Source organism: Callithrix jacchus, chromosome 10 (genome assembly GCF_049354715.1).
Source record: "Callithrix jacchus isolate 240 chromosome 10, calJac240_pri, whole genome shotgun sequence".
NCBI classification, from domain to species: domain Eukaryota; kingdom Metazoa; phylum Chordata; class Mammalia; order Primates; family Cebidae; genus Callithrix; species Callithrix jacchus.
The window spans coordinates 42855792-42877373 of record NC_133511.1 but is presented as its reverse complement, the minus strand read 5'-3'; the positions used below and the strand labels follow the sequence as shown (position 1 = coordinate 42877373).

Here is a 21582-nt window from a genome sequence, read left to right as displayed (position 1 = left end):
GTATTAAGATTACCATATTATTACTCAGGGTCTAAAATGTCCTTGTCATAAGTAAGGTGTGAATAACTATTGTTAAGGGTTCTAGAGTTTTAAAAAACATGGATAAAATAACAAACTGCGTAGGAAGAGAGAGTAAAAGGAAATTGAACCGAACAATGCCAATAAAACAGAAAATACATAAAAAGTTCTCTTTTTAAAAAAAATCCCCACACAATGTGTTCTAGAAAGCTGAATGTATCATATATTTCAAATTTCATTGTAGTGATCAAATTGGTAGTTTTCAAAGTTAAATATATCACACTTAACACCCTGTAGAATGCAATTTGAGTATATCTTCCATATTGGGCCACATTTCTCCAGACCTAACCCTATTCAGCCCTTCATCATGTCTTGCTTCAACTGTTATTGTTAAAGACACCTCTTTTTATGATTATCAATATTTCTCCCCAAATTATATTTAAATTAAAATATAAGACCAGCCCTTTTTTCTTTTTTCTTAGCAAATCCTTTCTTTATTGATGATATGAAAGCACAATGAACACAAATTCTGAATCATCAGTGTTCTAAGTAAAATGGGGTGATCATGTATATAGAGTAGTTTTTATAATTAATTGAAACTTAAGAGTGTTGCTGAAACACTAAAGATAGTACCGACCTTTGCAAATATCTGGTCCCTTTCTCCAAGTTGGTAGTTAAAAACAATGAGAAAATATATCAAAATTATTTATTAGTCATTTTGGAACCAGAAAAAAGAGTTAAACTACTCTCAAAAGATTATCCTTTGTATTTCAGGCCCTCCAGGGAAACAAAGTAAGCAAGGTCGAAGAGGAGAATCTAGTAATTCTCTTTCAGCTGCTCGTCACTCATGATATGAGTGTTCCAGCATCTGTTCTTCCTAATTCATGATAATTTTGTCTTGTTGGAAGTTATGTGTGTATATTTAGATCTTCTCTGCTATACCTAGTTTTCTTTTATTTTTTTAAACTTCTCATTTCTATCAGACTGTAAAAAGGAGAAGTTTGCAAAGTATTGTTAATTGCAGTTCGGTAACAATTGGTAACCATTTTTTGCTTTTTTTACTGGGTCGAGTTAAGTCTGTACTCCTCCATTTCTTTGTACAATGGAGGGTTTCTCGGCTGCACACAGTATGATAATGTCACTCTTTTCCATGTAGGTGGTCTCTAAATGTAGGTCCTTTGCAGAAACATCTGCCTAGGGACACTAGGGCACATGTCTTAGAAAGGTGTATTATTATTTTATATAATTGGCAGAATATTGGTATGCTTTAGCTCTCATTGTTTTCAAAATTTGGGAATGTTTTATCCTTCTTGTACAACCATGGAATTTTAGCAATGACGGGAGCCTCAGTAATCAAACCAGAACTTTCATTTTGCAGCTGAGGAAATGGAGTCCCAGAGCAGTCAGGTGATTTGGCCAAGGCAGAATTTGAAACAGAACAAATTGTCCTGATTCCTACATCAGTGCATTTTTGCTTTCAGACCAAATTTCTACACATAAAACAAATCTCCAGTGTAAAACAGAAAAGTCAAGTAAAATTAATTTTGAAACTGAGGTGATCTGTATAAATGAGTTCACTAACCATTTTACTTTTTTTGGAAGTGACCACATGAAGTCTTATCAGTCCATTCATTCTTCATGCAAGATAAAGTAATTTAAGGTTTGATTCTAACATGCTGTTAATTGCCGTTTTTCAGTATTTTCTGTAAGTATTTATCAATACTAAGAATAATAATTTCTAAGTATTGAAACAGAAATATTAACCTATCAAAAAGAGCTGACAGCAGATTGATGTGTTTTTTTCCTTTTCATTTCCTCTTCCATTTTAAGAGAGATGTAAAGTAAAAAGTGTTTATGAAAAAGTATTAATTTGAGCAGTGTAATGGCTTATTTTTTTAAATTTTACTTTAAATTCTGGGACACATGTGCAGAATGTGCAGGTTTGTTACATAGGTATGCATGTACCATGGTGATTTGCTGCCCCTATCAACCCGTCATCTCGGTTTTAAACTCTGCATGCATTAAGTATTTGTCCTAATGCTCTCCCTCCCTTTGCCACCAACCCCCCGACAGGCCCCTGTGTGTGATGTTCCTCTCAATGTGTCCATGTGTTCTCACTGTTCAACTCAAAATGGATTAAAGAATTAAGAGTAAGACTTAAAACCATAAAAAGCCTAGAAGAAAACCTACGCAGCACCATTCAGGACATAGGCATGGGCAAAGACTTCATGACTGAAACACCGAAAGCAATTGCAACAAAAGCCAAAACTGACAAATGAGATATAATTAAACTAGAGTTTCTGCACAGCAAAAGAAACCATCATCAGAGTTAACAGGCAACCTACAGAATGGGAGAAAATTTTTGCTGTCTACCCATCTGACAAACGTATAATATCCAGAATCTACAAGGAACTTAAATTTACAAGAAAAAAACAACCTCATCATAATGTGGGCAAAGGATATAAACAGGCAGTTCTCAAAAAAAGACATTTATGCAGCCAATAAACATGAAAAAAAGCTCATCATCACTGATCATTAGAGAAATACAAATCAAAACCACAATGAAATACCATCTCACGCCAGTTAGAATGGCGATTATTAAAAAGTCAGGAGACAACAGATGCTGGAGAGAATGTGGAGAACTAGGAAAGCTTTTACACTGTTGGTGGGAGTGTAAATTACTTCAACCATTGTGGAAGACAGTGTGGCAATTCCTCAAGGATTTAGAAATAGAAATACCATTCGATCCAGCAATTCCAAAACTGGATATATACCAAAGGATTATAAATCATTCTACTATAAAGACACATGTACATGTATGTTTATTGCAGTATTATTTACAGTAGCAAAGACTTGGAACTAACCCAAATGCCCATAAATGATAGACTGGATAAAGAAAATGTGGTACATATATACAATGGAATGCTATGCAGGCATAAAAAAGATGAGTTCTCAAAGTGCTGGGATTACAGGTGTGAGCCACTGTGCCAGGCCTTGGTTATTGTTTTAAGCTACTGTTACCTTCTTGCCTATTAATTTGCTCATTTACTCCTCAAGGCTGGGTAGGTGTCTGGAATTTCCCTTGAAGGAACTCAAGATTTTCTGTTCTTTTCATGCTTGGGAAATCCATAGGCCCTTAAGAGGAGACCCTGCTCAGTCTCTTTTACACCAAATGATTCATTTTTAGCAGTTGCCTAAAAGTTTTTAGTTTCTTTAAAAAAAGTTTTGTTGGTAGAGACAGGATCTTGCTATGTTGCCCGCGGTGATCTCAAACTCCTGGCCTTAGGTGATCCTCCTGCCTTGGCCTCTCAAAGGGCTGGGATTATAGGCAAGAGCCACCACTCCCAGCCATCTAAACATTTTGGTTTTATTTTTGTTTGTTTGTTTGTTTGGTGGGGAGAGAGCAGCTAAATTTTTTGTTCCTTCTCTGGAAACTCTTATTCCCTAAATATTACAACTACATTTGCATGAATGTAAGCTGCCCAACTATTCTGTGGACGTATCTTGCCTAGCATCCTCCTACAATGTTTACTGGACACCTGATATGCACAACTCATTGTGCCAGAGAGGATAGCCATTCGGTTTTACAGACTGGTTACAAAGATTAATGCAAAAACCAAATAGGTGAAATTTATGAACTTAATATTGAGAGAATAAAGCAAGTGTTGGGAGAATAAAAAAAATGAGTTGATGTCCTTTGTAGGGGCATGGATGAAGCTGGAAGCCATCATTCTCATCAAACTAACACAGGAACAGCAAATCAAACACTGCATGTTCTCACTCATAAGTGGGAGTTGAACAAGAGTAGCCCTATTTTAAAAGCTCTGTATAATTACATGTTGCCTATATTTAAAAAATTTTAAAATAAAAAAATTTCTAGCACATGAAATCTACCTATAAACTCTCTCTCACCAATGGCTTCTATGTATCTAACTTTCTGCTTAACTTTTGCTTTTACATAGCTACATCAGTGTTGTTTTTAATTTGCAACTTCCAGCCCTTTTATATGCTACTATGATTACCTAAAATGTCTTCCCTTCTCTTTTTCTCCTGGCAAACTCTCTCACAGTCTTTGAGACCCAGTTCAAATAGCCCGTTCACAGAGATGCCCCTCCAACTTCACAACACTTGTTTTGTTTATGTTATTAAATGTGATAGTGTTTCCTGAGTTATGGAGTATCTGTTTTGAGGATTTTATTTCTCACTAAATTGTGAGCCTCTTTGTTTAGAGGTAGTGCTTGTGTTGTAATTTATGTTTAATATTTAAATCCTCATTAATGGGTGAGCAAATGGATGGATGTCTGGATAGCAGAAGAGGAAGACGATAACCTTAGGACCAAGTGGTTAATCTAATTCCGGTTCAGATTTCTGATTTCTACATCTCTTGTATACCTGTTGCCAGTACATCCTTTGTCTTTCTGTTGGTTCTTCACTGATTAAGGCAACTATCCCTTGTGTAGCTACCATGCAATAGAAGTAGCTCAATTCATTTATTTTCCATTTTCCTTCAGACAGTACCTAAGTAAGTCTAGAAGCTCTTACAGCAAATGTGTGAGAGTAAATCACATTGTGTTAGTCATGGATATTTAAACAGAGATATTACTAGTTGATATTGGAATTACCTTTTTTTTCTCATTTATAGCTGATTAAGAATCAAGCGTTCTTATTCACAATATATATACAGACTCACTCTCTTTTGTCAGCTTAGAAAAAGATTATCTCGCGTGGTTGAAACTTCCCTGAATGATTACTAGCTTCCAATATTACAGCATGGACATGCCTGCAAACTATACCCCTTTAATCATACTTGCTACCTACAAATATCTCTTAGAAAGCATATAATACTTTTACATCAATAAGAAATAAATCATATTTGTAAACAATTTTAATGTTCATTCTGGTTTACATTAGTTCCTGGACTTAGGGTCAATTCTTAATTCTGCAGATATTTCAGCATCCTGCAAACAGCACAAATCTAGCATTAGAAAAAAAAAAGTTTTCTGCCTGCAAGCCAAGCAGTCAAAACGTTAACAAGGATCCCTGATTCCATAAATAAGAGTTTCCTTACCAGCAGTAAAATTTCCAGAAACTCCTGCTGTGTAAGCTAGAAGCCTTCAAGCTGAGCTCTTTTTTTAGCGGCAAGTTGCCCTTAGATAAATTACACTGATGACTAAGTAAAACCAAGGTAATGTGAGACCACAGTATAGCTAACATTCTTCACGTCATGCACCATTATCAGGCTCAATGAAGCAAACCTTTAGAGATCAAAGAATAAACCTTGTCCTCACTGCTTTTTGCTGTGCTGAAAATTTTAACTGCTGGTTAGTCTATTTTTAACTGATTTAAATAGAGCCAACTGCTCACTGGCTCAGAGGGTGCTTAGCTAAGACACTACTGCCTGGCTTGCATTGTCCTATCATCTAAGAACCTGATGCCCTAGATTTCCCAAGGCAGACCCTGTTTTAAAACTTACAGGTTTCAGACCTAATTTGTACTCCCTGGCTTCAGTGAAAAATAACCTGAAACCAAATTAATTGGAGAGATAATTCATATTAGGTGATACTAGATTGAAAAATTTAAATAACAACTGGAATTTAGATCTAATATGATAGACCATAAACAGCTATAGTAGATTCTTGACTTGAAAGAAACAAACAAACAAAAAACCCACATTTTTAACTAACAATAGTAAAAATAAAGATGATATAGTATATTATCAATTAATTGTGGAGTAATGTTGGAATTAAAATCTTATGTGGCAAAGAGACTGGTTTTCTGCCTTGGCTAGTTATGCATCCTTAGAGGGTCTAAACCCTTTGTATTGGGAAAACACTTTGTCAGAACCAAGAACTGCTCTTCATAAGCTCAGGCCAAAGAAAGAGGCAGACCCTTCAAGGTTGGTAAGTAGTCAAATATTTATTCAGAGGGAATTTACAAGGCAATCTTGGGTGTCAGTCAGACAAGGTACATCTCTGTGTCTGTAACGGCTATCTGTCTAGTCTTTTTCCCTTTCCTTTTCCTTTTCATGGTATAAAAGAGAAACAAAAAGTTACTAATGTGGTAAGCCATCTGTTTGCGTTCTTAATCTATGTACTCTCAACTAAAAGGGATTATTTGAATTTCCTACAATCTATCCCACATTCCTAAGGTGGGGTAATGTTCTGGGCAGCAGCAATGATCTTGGTGCTTGTATGTTTCTTCCAGTCGCTGCGTCCTACATCCACTTCATGGTCACATATACAGAAAACATTTTCACAACACTCTATTCCTCATGATCGCCTTGCAGTTTTAAACACCTCCTCCCCATGAGAATCCCTGGTTTTCACTGTGGGTTCTATAGTGAGGGTGATAGCCTTACTGGCAACTTGATGCTACACTGCAGGGTGATTTCACAGCAAAAATAGAAACACATACAGGAGAAAAGGCAAAGCAATGAAGTAAGCAAGTAATGACTAACAAGTGTTTTAACCATTTACCAAGATTTTAAAATCAGTTTGACAACTGCTGATGGAGCAGCATCACTGAGAGCATTTATCTATGAAGCCATGTGTTGCTCTAGAGTGGTGACATTTTATTTGTAATAGGTAGCATTCTGTTATGATAATGGCATGGGTTCTGCCTTGTGTCGTAGTCTTTTACAGGAAGGCTATTTCTGTGTTCAGTGCTAGAATGTCCTGTCTACTGTCCTTTAGAGATTGTCTAGTGACACTGGTTAATGTCTTTGTACTATATTATATTTCTCATGCTCATTTGAGGAATAAAGACGGCAGCTCTATGACCATACCTGTAGAAGGCAGATCACTGTCCCATCCAGCTCTGAGGTATGGGTGATTGGCAGCAGTAGTCAGTTTATTCCATAACTGTCCATTGCCCAGCAGAACCCTAGAGTACAACATCCCATCCATCTGGGGGCAGCCAAGGCTACAGGTTGGAACCACACAGCAACTGTGTTTCATTAGGGGCCACCCAGTGTATGCCTGGTCATTTTACTCTGGCAGTGGCGTATCAGAGTTTAGCAGGGTAACCATGGCATTATGGGTGGGAGGAGGCACTACTCCATGTATGGAGTGGTCTCTGGAATTGTGTTTTTGGCTGTGATTATTTTCTTTCTGGCAGAGAGGGGTAACTTGACTCAACTTTTCATAGCCTTGTGTTATTTAGATAGAGTTATTTCAGACCCTTATACATTTTTGTTATTTACTCCTGATTTTGGGACTAACTGAGACTTTATTTTTTTTTTTATTTTTGTGGCAGCACATGAAAGTGGGAAGGAGGGTCCCTTGTTTGATAAAGTATCATTAATGGGCCATTGGGTGGGGTCTTGCCTAGTAATATCTGCAGTAGTTCAAGAACTCACATATTTTTTCTCAAAATGTATGATTATAATGCAACCAAGAAAGTTACTGCAAGGAGTTAGCATTCATGTCTGAACAGAGATTCCTAACAGTATCACCTGTCCATAAGCCTAACAAGCTGACGTATTTCTCATTTGGGCATAGGACATAGCCCAATGCAAGAACACATTTTTTAGACTATGTCCTGTAATGTTCACACTTCATATTAGCAACAGGAAGCTAGAGGCAGCAAAATAAAATTCTAATTCACATTTGTAAAGGCAGATCATCTCCTTTCAACGAGGTTTAGACTGGTGAATTGTTTTTGACTGGTCAAAACAGCAGCTTCTGAGGTGTCTTCCCAGGAGAAACGTACCATATGTGCTGACAAGGGAAAGTAGGAGTGCTTCCCATGAGGGTTCTCACTGCAGACAGGTTTATATGCCAGACCAGCAATCTGATGACTTTTCCCCTCTGCAAAGTGCAAGTGCCTCTCCATTGGTACATCATTACCTCAGGCCCAGTGTCTAGAGGCATGATGAGACTCCGGGTGAGTGTGGTCCTCTGGGCCCCGCAGGACGAAGTATCCCACTCAACCTGCTAGGGTATCCCATGCTAATTTTCACTGCACCAGACCATCTCTTGGTTGGATGTTTCAAGGGGTATGCATTACCATAATGCACTTAGTAGGTGCCAGCGGAGGCAAGAATGTATCTTGCTCTGTTTGCCATTCTCTTAGCCTTAGTGAGGGCCCATATAGCTTTCTTTGTCTGGCAAATGGGATAACAGGGTAGGTTATGGCAATACTTTCATCTGCCTGAGCAGGTTAGAAGAACCTATAAGTGCTTTTATCTGCTGTTTGAATACCCTGGTTTCTGCTCTATCAGCCCTGTTGCCTGTGGGTTATAGGGTAAATGGAATCTCTGTAGGACTTTATTTTGTTATGCCCATTTTTATATATAATATCCATTGAAGTGGGTTTTTAATTGCTACCTCATGGGCATGTCATTTGTTAACACTTAATTTTTTTAAGTCTCAAATTGTAGCTTGCTGGTTAGCCCTGTAACAGGGGAAAGCCAATGTCAGGTCATTACCCTCAGTTACGGATAATGGATCGGTATGCTCTACCTGCCGTTACTTGATAGATGTCAGCCCTCTTTATGTTGTTGCAGATAGCTTAGGCAGTGCTCTGGGGCATCTCAAGGAGCAGGCTTGACAGTGTTTTATTGTATGTGGCATATGACTACATTTTACAGGCAAATCTTTGTCCTGGGCAGCTTTTCATTTTACCTTTGTTTCTTTATGTTCCTTTGTTTTTGACTGCATTGTGCTATGTCCTCTGCCTGGAAGACCATAGCACACATTTCAATGAGGGCATTTGCTTCCTGATTGCTTGTTGGTGAGACAAGAGTGTGGGTTGGTACATAGAACACTTGAAAATCAGCATGCGAGTTTTGCAGCCTGTCCCTTACCTCTTGCCACATTTCCTGTCCCCAGATGGGCTTTCCCATCAGTGTCTACTCTTCCTTCACTCGTTGCCCAATCCAAACGTCATGATGGTCCAATTACTCAGTGCAGAGTACTAAAGGCCGAGGTTTGTTATCAAGTACCATCCATATGGTCTACAACTCTGCCCACTGGTTACTTTAGTGTCTCCCAAATTTAACTTCTCAAATTATATGTCTCAAGATGAAACACTACTATTTTCCATGAGGAAGAATTGCCTTTGCTGGACTTAACTGTATACCATGCCTCTACAGGGCCAGGCCCATTATTTTGCTTAGTGTTGGTGGTACTGCCTCAGGAACCTAGGGTACCACAGATTCCAGGTCTTTCTAGACCACACGCTCCAGTGACATCCACATTTCCTCTGCCTGTGTGCTTAAAGATAGTGAGCTGTGCTGCTGAAGGTACTCATGCTGCTTTGTAAGCATGGGGGCCTGAGAAGTGGCAGAGCATGAGTTTTTGAACATACTATGTACCTGCCCTCCACGTGAGTAAGTGGTCCTAAGAGTGGCTGGGTTGTCCTTGGTCAGGGGATCAGTTTAGACAGGGGCAGTGTATACTACAAATAGCTGCAGTTTTACCTTAAAGTAGCGTTTAACTCTTCTCCATAACTGTGATCAAAATCCTCAAGAAACTGAACTCTTACCTTGTTATTGCCATAGTGCCCCTCCTACCTCATCTTTGGCAATAGACACATTGAATTTACAGGGTGACCATACCCTGGTTACCTCTAAAGCCTTAAGCTGTTAGACCAGAACTTTTGCCTTTTTAATAGCCTGTTCTTCTCGTGTCTGATCCTAGACTGTTCCCTTTTTACTTAGCCCATATAAGGGCCTGAGACATTGAGTAAGGTGCGCTATAAGGCTCTTTAAGTACCATAACAGTCTCACAGAAGCTCGTACTTCCTTCATTGTCATAGGAACAGGGTAGGCTTGGATCTTATCTATTACTCATTTAGGCACTACCTGACTCTTTGTGACCAGAAGACTTTTAAGAACTTTGTGATGGTGACTAGTTCCTGTACCTTGTTGGTGTTCACTACTCATCTTTGTGAATAGAGATATTTGGTCATTGAGGTCAGGGTGATCTGTAAGAGGGAAAATCCTTACAAGTTAATGTGTCATCAATGACAGATGGTGATGGGGGGGGCAGAAACAGAGTCAAGTCCCAGCCAGAATCCTATGGCAGATTTGTAGGGTTGTGAATGTATTCTCACAGTAGCGCCTGAAAGGCCTATTGCCATCCTTTCCACATAAAAGCAAATTCATTCTGTGAGTTCATAGGAAAATACAAAAAAGGCATTAGCTAAATCCAGTATTGCATGGGTAATTTCTTTGGGAAGACATTAAGTTCTAGGAAAGAAGTATTGTTCAGTACACCAACATGTATGGCGACACCATTTTGTTGAAATTTTTTTGTAATCCATTGTCATTTATCATGACCCACTTGACTTTCCTACTGCCCATAAAGGACTATTAAAGGTGCTTTGTGCTGTTCTTACTGTCCCTGGCCCTTGTAACTCCATATCTCCTCCCACCTTCCCCACCAGCAATGTGCAATGCTCAGTGGCCACTGTCCTCCCTCCAGGAAGTGGGAAAGGCCACTGGCTCCCAGCCTACAAGTCCACCTAAGGTAAGTTTCATTATCTGTACCCATAGGCAAATTTTTCCTGGGGGGTCCTTTTAAGATGTCAAAACCTAACATGTTTGTAGGTTTAGCCAAAATATAGAGCACATAGTGTTTGGAGGGACTCCATCCAATTTGCAAAGCAAGAGCCACTTGTACTAAACAGCACTTCCTTCTGTAGCCATTTATAGCACAGATAGGACCCATAAAGCAGCTAAGATTTCTATATATGGGAGTACGTTCTATCCTGGAATATACCAAAGTCTAGTTTGTTGGTTTCTTTTTTTTTTTTCTTATTTAAATGTGACTAATGTATTGTTACCACGACATGTTGCCTCCAATTGCCGCCCCAACACTAGTATTTCAGGGTGACGTTGGCTCTACCCTAGACCCTAGGGATTGGAAGAACCCAACCTGTATAGATTTAAATACTGGAAGCCTCCTTGGTTAGGACAAAGGGACTGACAAAATCAGGGACACTAAGCAGTCTTAACAGCTGCTCCAGACTCAAGGCCTTTCATTCATAGCCCCAACAACAAAGGCTGGGTTGTGTGCCTGTCTTTTCCACTGGACTCCCAACCTTTACCAGAATTACTCACATTTGCTTTTGTGTCACCATTGTGTGTCTCCTTTCACTTCAGTAGCACCCCTTTTAGGGGTAGCTGCCCTCCTTTGGTAATGTATTTACTTTTTCCTGGAGTCAGTTTTTCCCAGCTCAGTCACAGTCTGTCCCACTTCATAGAATTTCTGGCCTAAGACAGGGCTAAGCATAGCGATCAAGGTTTCTAAAAAGCAGATGGAGCAGACTGCAAATGTTAGGTTGGTGCAAAAGTAACTGCAGTCTTTGCCATTTGAAAGTAATGACAAAAACCAAGGCTACTTTTGTACCAACCTTATACAGTGTCTAACTCCTGCAGTAAAAGTAGCCTTGTTTGGGCCCTTAAAGAGAGCCTAATATACCATCTGGCACGTTTCAAATTCCTTAGGATCTGCTATAGATTTCCAGTTGAATATACCACCCAGCAAGACACCCTCATTGGGCCTGCTATCTGACCAGAGCTAATAACCAATTTAAAAGTAAGTGGGTACCCAAGGTGCTTCTCTCCCCGGGATGGGTGATTATATTACTTATCTTTTTTGATAGGGTTTTTTTTTTTTGGCCATTGAGAGAAGCCATTTCCACCCTTATCCCATAGCCTCATTAGCCACGTGGAAATGCTTTCCCTAGGTTTCTGTTGAAACTAAACTGTAATCTCTGTTCATTTGGGTGTTTACTGATGTGAACTGCATGTTACTTGTAGAGGTAGTCTGCCCTTAAGCTGTACCTATATCTGGTCAGTCTCTAGCTTGTGGCTTAATAAGAGTGGGCCTGGTATATTTTTTAAGTTACTTTTTATTACTACTTTAATTTTATTGTTATGTTTATTTTCCAATGTGTTTTATGTCTTTGCATCTCCATCTGCATTATGGGCACGGACTTTCACCTTGGGGACTTTTCTTCCCTGTAACTTAGTACACCTGCATGCCAGTTGTAAAGTTTTTATCCTGATTCTCAACCTCATTGGCTAGTCCTGTGGCCAGTAGAGTAGTAGACATTTGCATATTCCTTTGTAATTCTAGTTTCTTTCTCAGTTTTCTTACTCTTACTCTTTTTTTTTTAGACAGAAATATAACTTTGTCAATGTTCTTATGTAACTGAGAAATGAGACACATTACCTAAAGACATTCAGTGCACATTATTTCATATTTAAGGTGACATTCCCATACCAGTTCCACCACCTGGTTAGAAGTGGCCATCACAACAACCTCTGCAGGCACTACTGACACATCCTGAACTCATATTCATACACAAAGGGACAGAGAGGGAGGTCAGAGACCTGGACCAAATTCTTCTCAAAACCACACTTTTATATTGTAGAAAAATGAATAATAGTTATAGAAAATCAATTGATCTACAGAGTTTTATTGGGTATAATTTCATAATACAGTTTTACAAATTTGTATAACAAGTTCTGATTGTTCACCTTCACACTTAAACTTTTTGTATTTTTTTAATTTATTGTGTATGTCTTAAAATATGTATACGTTGTGGAATAGCTAAATCAAGCAAATTAACATGTATTACCTCACATATCATAGTTTTTCAACTTTTAGATTCAGGGGGTCCATGTGCAAGTTTGCTCTCTGGATGTATTTAGTGTGAGACTGAGGTTTGGGTCTGACTTTTGTTGCTGTTGCTGACTGCCTCTTGGCTCTTGCACTGCCCAATATAGGGGAAGCCCTACTGCAGCCACCACCATCCTCCTTTCTTTTTTAACTCCCTTGCCCTATTTTTACCTGCTCAAATGGAACTTGGGATATTTTCAGAGAGTCCCCACACTTCCAGGTAAATCCATATGTATGAAGTATGTGGGCCACTGATCCCTACAAGGAAGCTGCCAGCTAGCCTGGGATTTTCCCTCTGGATGCCTCAATCCCCAAGCCCCTTTCTTTGGTGGGTATAGGGAATCCATGAGCCGCACATCACCTGTGGGTACCCCGAGTTCAGTGGTGACAAAGGAATGAGAGAAAGACAGATTAGGAGAAAAAGTGTGACCAGGGGCCATCGCGTTATTCCTCTGGAGGTGACAGTGAAGGCTCTGAGCTCTGATAATCCACACTATTTATTGATGACAATAACTTTGATCTATAGGGTAGGGATGGAGTGATGGTGGGATGAATCAGTGAACCAGAAGTGAATCAGTGGCCAGAACCGGTGTGTCATCCTAAGGATTGATAACAGAGGCAGTTTGGGAGTCTAACAAAACAAGAACATGTGGTTATCTTGAGCTTATTGTCTATGTACAGCTTGTGGAAAGCAGGCCTTCACTGTTGCCTCCAGAGTAATGACGTGATGCCCCCTGATCCCACTTTTTCTCTTAATCTTTTTCTCATTCCTTTGTCACCACCAAACTCGGGGTACCCATGGGTGACATAGGGCTGGGTGCCCAATGTGGGGCTTATGGTTCCCTACATTCTGGCACCGAAGTGTGGGGCTCATGGATTCCCTACAGTGGGCTCTTGTCTGGCTTGCTGTTTGTTGGGAAAAATCCCTGTCAGAAATAAGAACTACCTTCCATAAGCAAAGACAAGCTCAGATCAAAGAAAGAGGCAGACACTACAGGTTGGTAGGTAGTCAAAAATATATTCAAGGGGAACTTACCTATGATGAAGTCTTGGGTGGCAGCAAGACAAGGTAGAGCTGTGTATTTGTAATACACTGCCTGTGGAGCCTTTTATACCAGGAAAAGAAAAAGGACAGTAAAAAAGTCATGGATAGTGTATTAAACCCTCTGGTTGCATGCTTAATCTAGTTAATCTATTTAAAAGGATTGTTTGGATTCCCTACAATGTGACCAACATTCCTACAGGGAAAAGGGGAGCAAGATGTTCTGGGCAGCAGCATTTATCCAAGACTGTGTGTTTCCTCCAGCCAGTGCATCCTGTGTCTCACTTTGTGGTCATGTACCCAAAATACATTTCCTCAAATTGTGTAAGCCATATAAATTTGATGATGATTCAAGACCATAGAGTATTTCATTACTTATAATCTCTGTTAAACATATAACCATTTTATAGAATAGTGTCAGGCGCAGTGTTGTCTTAATAAATATTTGGGAAATAAATTAAAAATGAATGCTTATTTCAAGAAGACTAGATCAGGGAGGCACGATATCAATGCAAAACCCTCACTAGAGTGCATGGAATACATAGGCTTGCTCTCAAAACGCACCTTAAGTTGGGGAGAGAATCACAAATTTATTAAATGGGAAAAATTCATTTCAGGATAGTGATTATGGGGGTGCTAATTCTCAATTACTCAGCAGTGGTTCAAAATTTTATCTTCTATCTGTTTATCATCCCAGTGTTACTTCCCCACAATTGCTTAGATGAAATCTCTACTTCTGCCAGACTAATTAACTTACCCATTCCTATAGAATCCTCTGTGTCCTTTGCCTTCATCGTTGCTCATACCGATCCCTCTATTTGGAATGCCCTTTCACTACCCAGCTATTTTAATGTTAGATTCTCTTTAAGAATCAGCCTAACAGTAATCTTGCCCATGAATCATTTTTCTCTCACTTCCGGATCTCACAGGTATTCTGAATTTCAGTATTGCTCATCTTAATATTCACGTGGCCCTTAATGTGTGTGTGTGTGTGTGTGTGTGTGTGTGTTTGTGTGTGTGTGTGTACACTCATTGTTTTGGATAATTTATGCTGCAATAACTTGGACCATATCTGTGTGTATGTTTATTTCATTCCTTCAACAAATATTTCATAAGCAGGTACTTTCCAAGGCACTGGGACTCAAGATTGAACCAAACAGATTAAAAACTCTGAGTTATGAAACTTATATTCTGTTTTATTTATTTATATTTTTGTATTTTAAAATGTTATTCCTCAAAATAATATAATAGCATGATTAAAGTATTTACAATGTAATAGGTAAGCATTTCATTGTAGTTTCTATAGACAGGAATATCTTCAGAGGAGTTTGTGTAGAAAAAGTTAGACTCAGCATTCTGACAGCATTCTAACTAGGATGTGCTCAGGTATAAAATAGGCTCCTAAGGGAATTTAGAGAGCTACTTTTTGAAGGTCTTTTTTCCCAGATGTTTCTGACTAAAAATGGTCTCTCAAAAGATCACAATTCTCCAGGCATATATATATATATGTGCATATATGTGTGTGTGCATGTGCATGTGTGTGTGTGTGTGTGTGTGTAATGAATGTATTTGGTAAATAAGTTCTTTGCAGTTGTGATTAAGTTAAAGATTTTGAGATGGGAATATTATCCTGTGTCATCCATGTGGGCCCTCTATCCTGTCATAAATGCTCTTCTAAAAGAGAGGCAAACTGAGAGTTGACACAGACGTAAGAGGAGAATGCAGTGTGATCAAGGAGACAGAGATGGGAGTGATGTGGTCACAGGTAAAAGCATACCAGTGGCCATGAGAGGGTGAAAGAACTAAGAAACACTGTTCCCTAGAGCATCTGGAGTGAGCATAGCCCTGTTGACTTTGTAATTTTAGCTCAGTAATAAAGATTGCGAATGTATGGGCTCCAGAACTGTGAGGGAATAAATGTATTCTGTTTTAAGCCCTCTAGTTTGTAGGAATTTCTTACAGCAGCCATATTAAATGAATACATTTCTTAATTATTATTCCCTCTTCCTATTTAAGATTTTTGCTGTAACTTCTAATTATATGCCCTTAAGAAGGTTAAGAAAGTAGGGCCTATTCTTAGTGTGCTAAAAGTGTTTAAAATAAATGGGTGATGAATTAAATATAATTTTCTGCATTAATGATTCTCTATTAATAACACAAATTATGCATACACACATTCACACATGCATTCTTCTAAGAATATTTTTTCCTAAGATAAACTCAACTAGAACATGATGTATTATCTTTTATTAGATGTGGTTTGCTAAATAATTATTTAGAACTATACTTATTAGTGAGATTGACTTATTCTTTTTTTGTACTGTATTATTTTGGTTTGGATATACAAGACATGCTAGCCTCAAACAATTCTTTGGACATTGCTTTCTTTTTTTCTACCCTTTGGAAGTGTTTGTACAACAATAAATGATGATTTCCCAGGCAAGGTTTAAGTTTTTAATTTACTTAAGGAAGGGGACATTAATACCCAAAACATAATTTTGATAGCACTAAATCTAATGTGTGTGTGTGTGTGTGTGTGTGTGTGTGTGTTTTAAAGGTACTAATGGGTAGGTCATAACTTGATTACATTTAACAAAATAGGGTTAAATGTGAATGTAGCTCCATTACCAAGCAAGGAAAGTTAGATGATTTTGCCTTATCTCCTTGTAACATAAGTAGACCTCTGAAAAATAGACAATATTTGCTATGACATCTGAACATATAAACTAATAATATTTGTTTGAAGTGTTGTTTTTATAAAATACTATAGTCAACTACAGTTGTGTTTTGCATAACTTAAAGAATACAGACTTCAAAGTCTGCCTTCGTGGGTTCAGATCTTAAATCTTCACATTTCTGTGTGATGTCAGGCAAGTTACTTAGCCTCTCTATGACTTAGTTGCCCCTACCTGGAAAAGAGAAATAACACGTCATATGTTTGTTACAGGGCTTAAGTGAGTGAGCATTTGTTGAAGTACACAGAATTGTTTTTGTTTCTAGGAAGGATTTTATATGCATTAACTACTAGTATTTTTCTTATCATGTTCTATACTATTTTTCTTCTAAACATATGAGAAGAGTTCACATCAATAGTCTGGCCCAACATCAGAACCCTTGTGTACAGTGGCAGGAAATTCCCCATTTGGAGTAGTTGAATGTTGGAACTAGCCTGAGAGGGGCAAAGTGCTGACTATAAGCCAGATATTACTCCAAGGTGTGATTTTTCTGTCTTACACTTACTTCACTAATTGTGTTAAATCAAAGAATAAGAAAAACGCATTTAATGTGTGATCGGCCTTTTGATCCATATGTTTGCTCAGATTCTGTCTGCTTGCTAGTGTACTTGATGAAATCACTGATGATAAGTAGTGTGCTGAATTAGTTATCTTTTAATCTTAAAGGTTTAAGTAGAATAAATTAAATTGTAGGCAGCAAAAAATTGAGATTGGCTGTTACATTTTTTCTCATTAGGAAAGCTTTCTCATTTCAGTTCCTTACCTTTATTTGTTTGCTTGTTAAATAAACTTTTATATCAGTATGGCCTGGATGTAAGACTCACTTCTATTACTATTGTCAGAATTTTCTATGAATGTAAATGTGCCTCTAGCATGCAGATAACATTCCCCACGCTCTCTAACTATGTATTCAATCTGTCAATTCTAGGCAATAACTTCATAACTCTGCCCTTCCATGTTAAATAATAAGTAGCAACCACTGAAGTATGGGTAAAGATTCCAACAGTTTGAGCACAGTCTATCACATTTTCTCCAAATGAAATGTTACTTTTTTGGTCAATCAGGGCACATCTGGCAAAATATTTTTAATGCATGTAAATATCTCAGTCTCCTCTCATATTAAACTGGCTGATGCTCAACATCTAAAATTGGATATGTACAAACTAACTTGCCAAGCAAGTGGGGAATTTTTTTTTGAGGAAGCATCTGAACAATAATAATGTAAATTTTAAGGGGACTTTTTGTTATATAATTAGTTTAAAAATTAAAAAGTGCACAAATTAATTATGCCAAATAGAATAGAAAAAAGTGCCTCTACCGACCGTGATTAAAAATGATCCTGATGTAGTATATGGTTTTTAGAATTTACTCCAGTAAGTTATTTTGTGAGTGATAAGATGATGTGAGTTTTTCTTCAAAAGCAAGAAGAAAAGGAATAGAAAAGGTATGAAAAAAAGAAGGAAAAAGAGAAAGAAAAAAAGGCGACTTTCTATGGTGTCTATTACAGCCCAAATTAAAAAAAAATACACAAAAGTAGGTAAATATGTAGTGTATTTTAGCTTTGTTATTGAAATAGAAAATATATACTCAACTGTATAATACATGTATATACTTAATTGGAGTAATAGATTTTGGTGTTCATATATGGAATCTATATAAAATCTATATAATATATATGGCATAGTTATTAAAATGGTGCATTAAAATAAGATTAGCAAACTAATAGTTATTGAAACATTAAATGAGATAATGTATATAAAGTTCTTAGTACAGTGCTGACACTTACTAAGATATGCAGGTGTTATTAATGCTCGATTTTTATTGCTACTGGTCGTACTAGTAGTACTAGGGTCTTTAAAGAGTTTATAAAAATGTTTGAAACACCAAAGGCATAATAATTGGGAGGAATGTTTTGCTAGTGATATACTGGTTTCTGAGGAAATGCATACCTTTCCCTAATTAATCAAAATAATGTCATTAATTAATATTATCTCTGTAAAGGCTTACAATATACTTTCAAAAAGAGATATGTTTATACAGACATGCATAAAAATATTTTAATGAGAAAAATATGTACTAAAAGAATGAAATTCAGAAGACAATAAATAATTGCTACTTTAAATTTTCAGTACCTAAGATAGTATATACTAATTATATGTTTTTAAAAAAATAAATTAATACACCTGGAAGAAAAAAGTTACTGAAGAATTAGATTTTGGCTAAATTGAGATGGATGATTGGAGTTGATCCTGAAGAAAGGTCATCGTAAAAGTAGTTACCAAACTCAACTATAAAAATGTTACTGGAAATTAAATATATCACTTAGATAGGTATCACTTACGTAATACCACGGGAGGGAGATAAGGAATACACAACAAAAGTGTGAGTACCAAGTGTAGTTGAACAGGATGAACAGAAAGTTGCTAATTGGAATATAATCCGCTGGGTTCCCAATGCGCTACATACTCTAAACTATACTTTGGTGCAATGTTATTAGTCTGATATATTGATCTTTACTGAAATTACCAACTCTAGGTAACTCACTGATTATATTTAAGAATAATGTTCAGGGACATTTTTCTTACATCACATGGTATCTTTATTATAAGGATGTGTAAGAGGAATTCTTTTCTAATTGTTCCAAGAATTATATATATTTTAAATCTATTTTTATATTATAAATTGAATAACCATTTCCATGTTGAACATTAGTACTGCATAGCCCAATACAGCTCAGATAAAAATTGCCAATGTATAGTGAAACAGAAGCACACGTAGTGGATGGAGATGAGTATGTTCTTACAAGTGACTCTGGAATCTTTTCAGCCAATGGCACAGCAGTGAGACAGCTATCTCATTAGAACAGTCTCAAGAAATCAAGTAGGAATAAGAATAAGGACAAAGATTATAGCAGTGAAATGCTGTAGGAATTATCAGCTCCTTCCATCTGCCTCCCAACTCCTTGCAACATACACACACGCACACACACACACACACAGTAAAGCCACAACAAAGGATTTACTGTGTATGTGGCACCAAGTAAGTATTTTATTATTTCCCTGCTCGACTATTTTTCAAGGCTATTTATATATTGATTATGAAAGTAAAATATAAATATGCACAAAATTGGAGAGGGGAAAGGGCAGAGAACGAGTGGGGAGAGAGTAAAATTTCATTGGTTCAAGTACAAGGTAATTTAGAGTAGAATTAAACAGTGAGACTAGATATAATGTTTGGTAGCAGATGTAGAAGTTAGGAACAGATGTTGTAAAGCTCTGACTATAACATAAGAGTTTAATTTTATTCTCTAACTTAATAGAAAACTACTTAGACATTGCGTAGGGTACTAATGCTATAGTGTTGATATTATAGGAAGATTAATTTGGTAATGTAACCTCAGTTTACTCTAACAATTATTTACGAAGTATCTACCATTTTTAAGATGATATGCTAAGTGCTTCAGGTGATGTACTTTGACTTGGTGTTTCAAAGCTTGTCCAAGATGGATTTAACAGTTACTATGTAACAGGGATAGTTGTAGCTGTATTGAGCCAAATAGGTGGAAATGGGAGAATAAGAAAGACAACACAAATCAAAAGTCACATAAACAATGTGTAATCAAATGTTACGGAAATTTAAAAGAGCCAGAAACTGCATTCAATTGGCTATAGAGGATGGGCTGCTGGATTTTTCAACATAGTTGGTTCTGCCTATATCAGCATCCTCCTTATCACTTGGTAAAACCAAAAAACCTCCCAGCCCTCCTGAAGAATACTGTCAACTTCTTGGTGTCTTGGTCTTTCATAATAAATCCATTGTAGCGTACCCAATTCTCTGAGCCCTTATTCTCATTCTTTGTCCTTTACCATGAGAATTTTAGCATCTAATCTGAGAGGAGTAATAGCATTTTCCAAGCTTCCATCAGTCATCTGAAAAGGGCATTCGAACTATCTCCCAGAGCCCTTAAAATCATGTTAAATCTTGTAGCAAGGGAGAGTTCTCCCACACTAAAACATCTCCCTTTTGCAGCACCCTCAGGATCTGTTTTTAGGCAAACTGGCTTTTTTTCCTAGTACTTGTTAACCATAACCTGGAGTGACTTTTTGAATGTAATTATTCTCCTCCCTTAGCAACCTTGGTGCTTCCTTCTTGAATCTTGCTTGGATTTGACTGAATTTATTTATTTGGTGGCTACAAGACAGTTCTCCAGGTGGCTTAATCTTTGGACTGAAACAGGAGATTCTCTCCTCTTTCTTGTTAGCAGTTTTGAAGAGTAACTTGACTATGCTGGGAATACAACATCTTGAGACTGGGGAGAGACTAGTCAGAATAGCCCAGGGCTGATTTCCTCTCTCTTAGAAACAATGTGTCCTTCAGTGCATTCACTCAGCATGTCTTGTTTCTCCGGAGGTAAGTAACCTGGGTGGGATGCATTTTGGAATTTCTCAGCAGTGGTGCAAGTAAAATGTATCAAGTAGGGACACCCTGGGCAGTTTACATGAGCCTGGGGGACCAGCTTGCAAGAATCTTAAGCTTCGGTTGTTTCTTGCTGCCTATCTATAAATAATAAATCCAGTTTATGTAACTTGTTGCATGCATGGATGTTCTCTGTCACTGATATCAGACAAGTTAGTAACCAGTGCAGTTAGCCAGCTTGATAGTGGCCAATAGAAGGGAAAGACGTAGATTCTAAGGGAGAAAAGCATTGTCTGTAAGGTATCTGTCTAGTCTTCAATAAAAGCAGAGGCTACTATAATCTACCAAAGTAGAAAACTTATAAAAACCCAGGAAATTCAGTGTAATCAGAGCTTTCAGGGTTCTTGACACTACCCATTTAAATCAATTGTAGTATCAGGGAAAACATTGGCTTGAAATTCAGCCATTCTTGCAATTAATTATGCACCCCAGATTCAGTTCATCCTGCCATCTGGCTCTAGGAAATAAGAATCTCTTCGAATGTTAGCAAAGAACATTATATAGGACAACAGTTCATCTGAGTCAGGTGTTTCTCTATGGAAAGCGTTAATGATGCTCAGCAGTAGGCACAGCCTTTTTAATTGTTCTTTCTCCTCTACTTCTCAAGTGTGTGCACCAAACTGTGCATCCCCTTCCAGTTCACTAAATGTGAGCATTTTAGCAATTGTACTTTGTCATG

General features: G+C 37.6%; 1 long non-coding RNA gene across 1 annotated transcript in view; it reads left to right on the top strand.

Annotated features, from left to right (window-relative positions):
* Positions 1-20393: 20393 nt before the first annotated feature.
* LOC144577980 (uncharacterized) overlaps positions 20394-21582 on the top strand; it is a 58105-nt gene continuing 56916 nt past the window's right edge. Inside the window, exon 1 of the long non-coding RNA XR_013522855.1 lies at positions 20394-20837. This is a non-coding gene — a long non-coding RNA (uncharacterized LOC144577980). The remainder of the gene's footprint in view (positions 20838-21582) is intronic.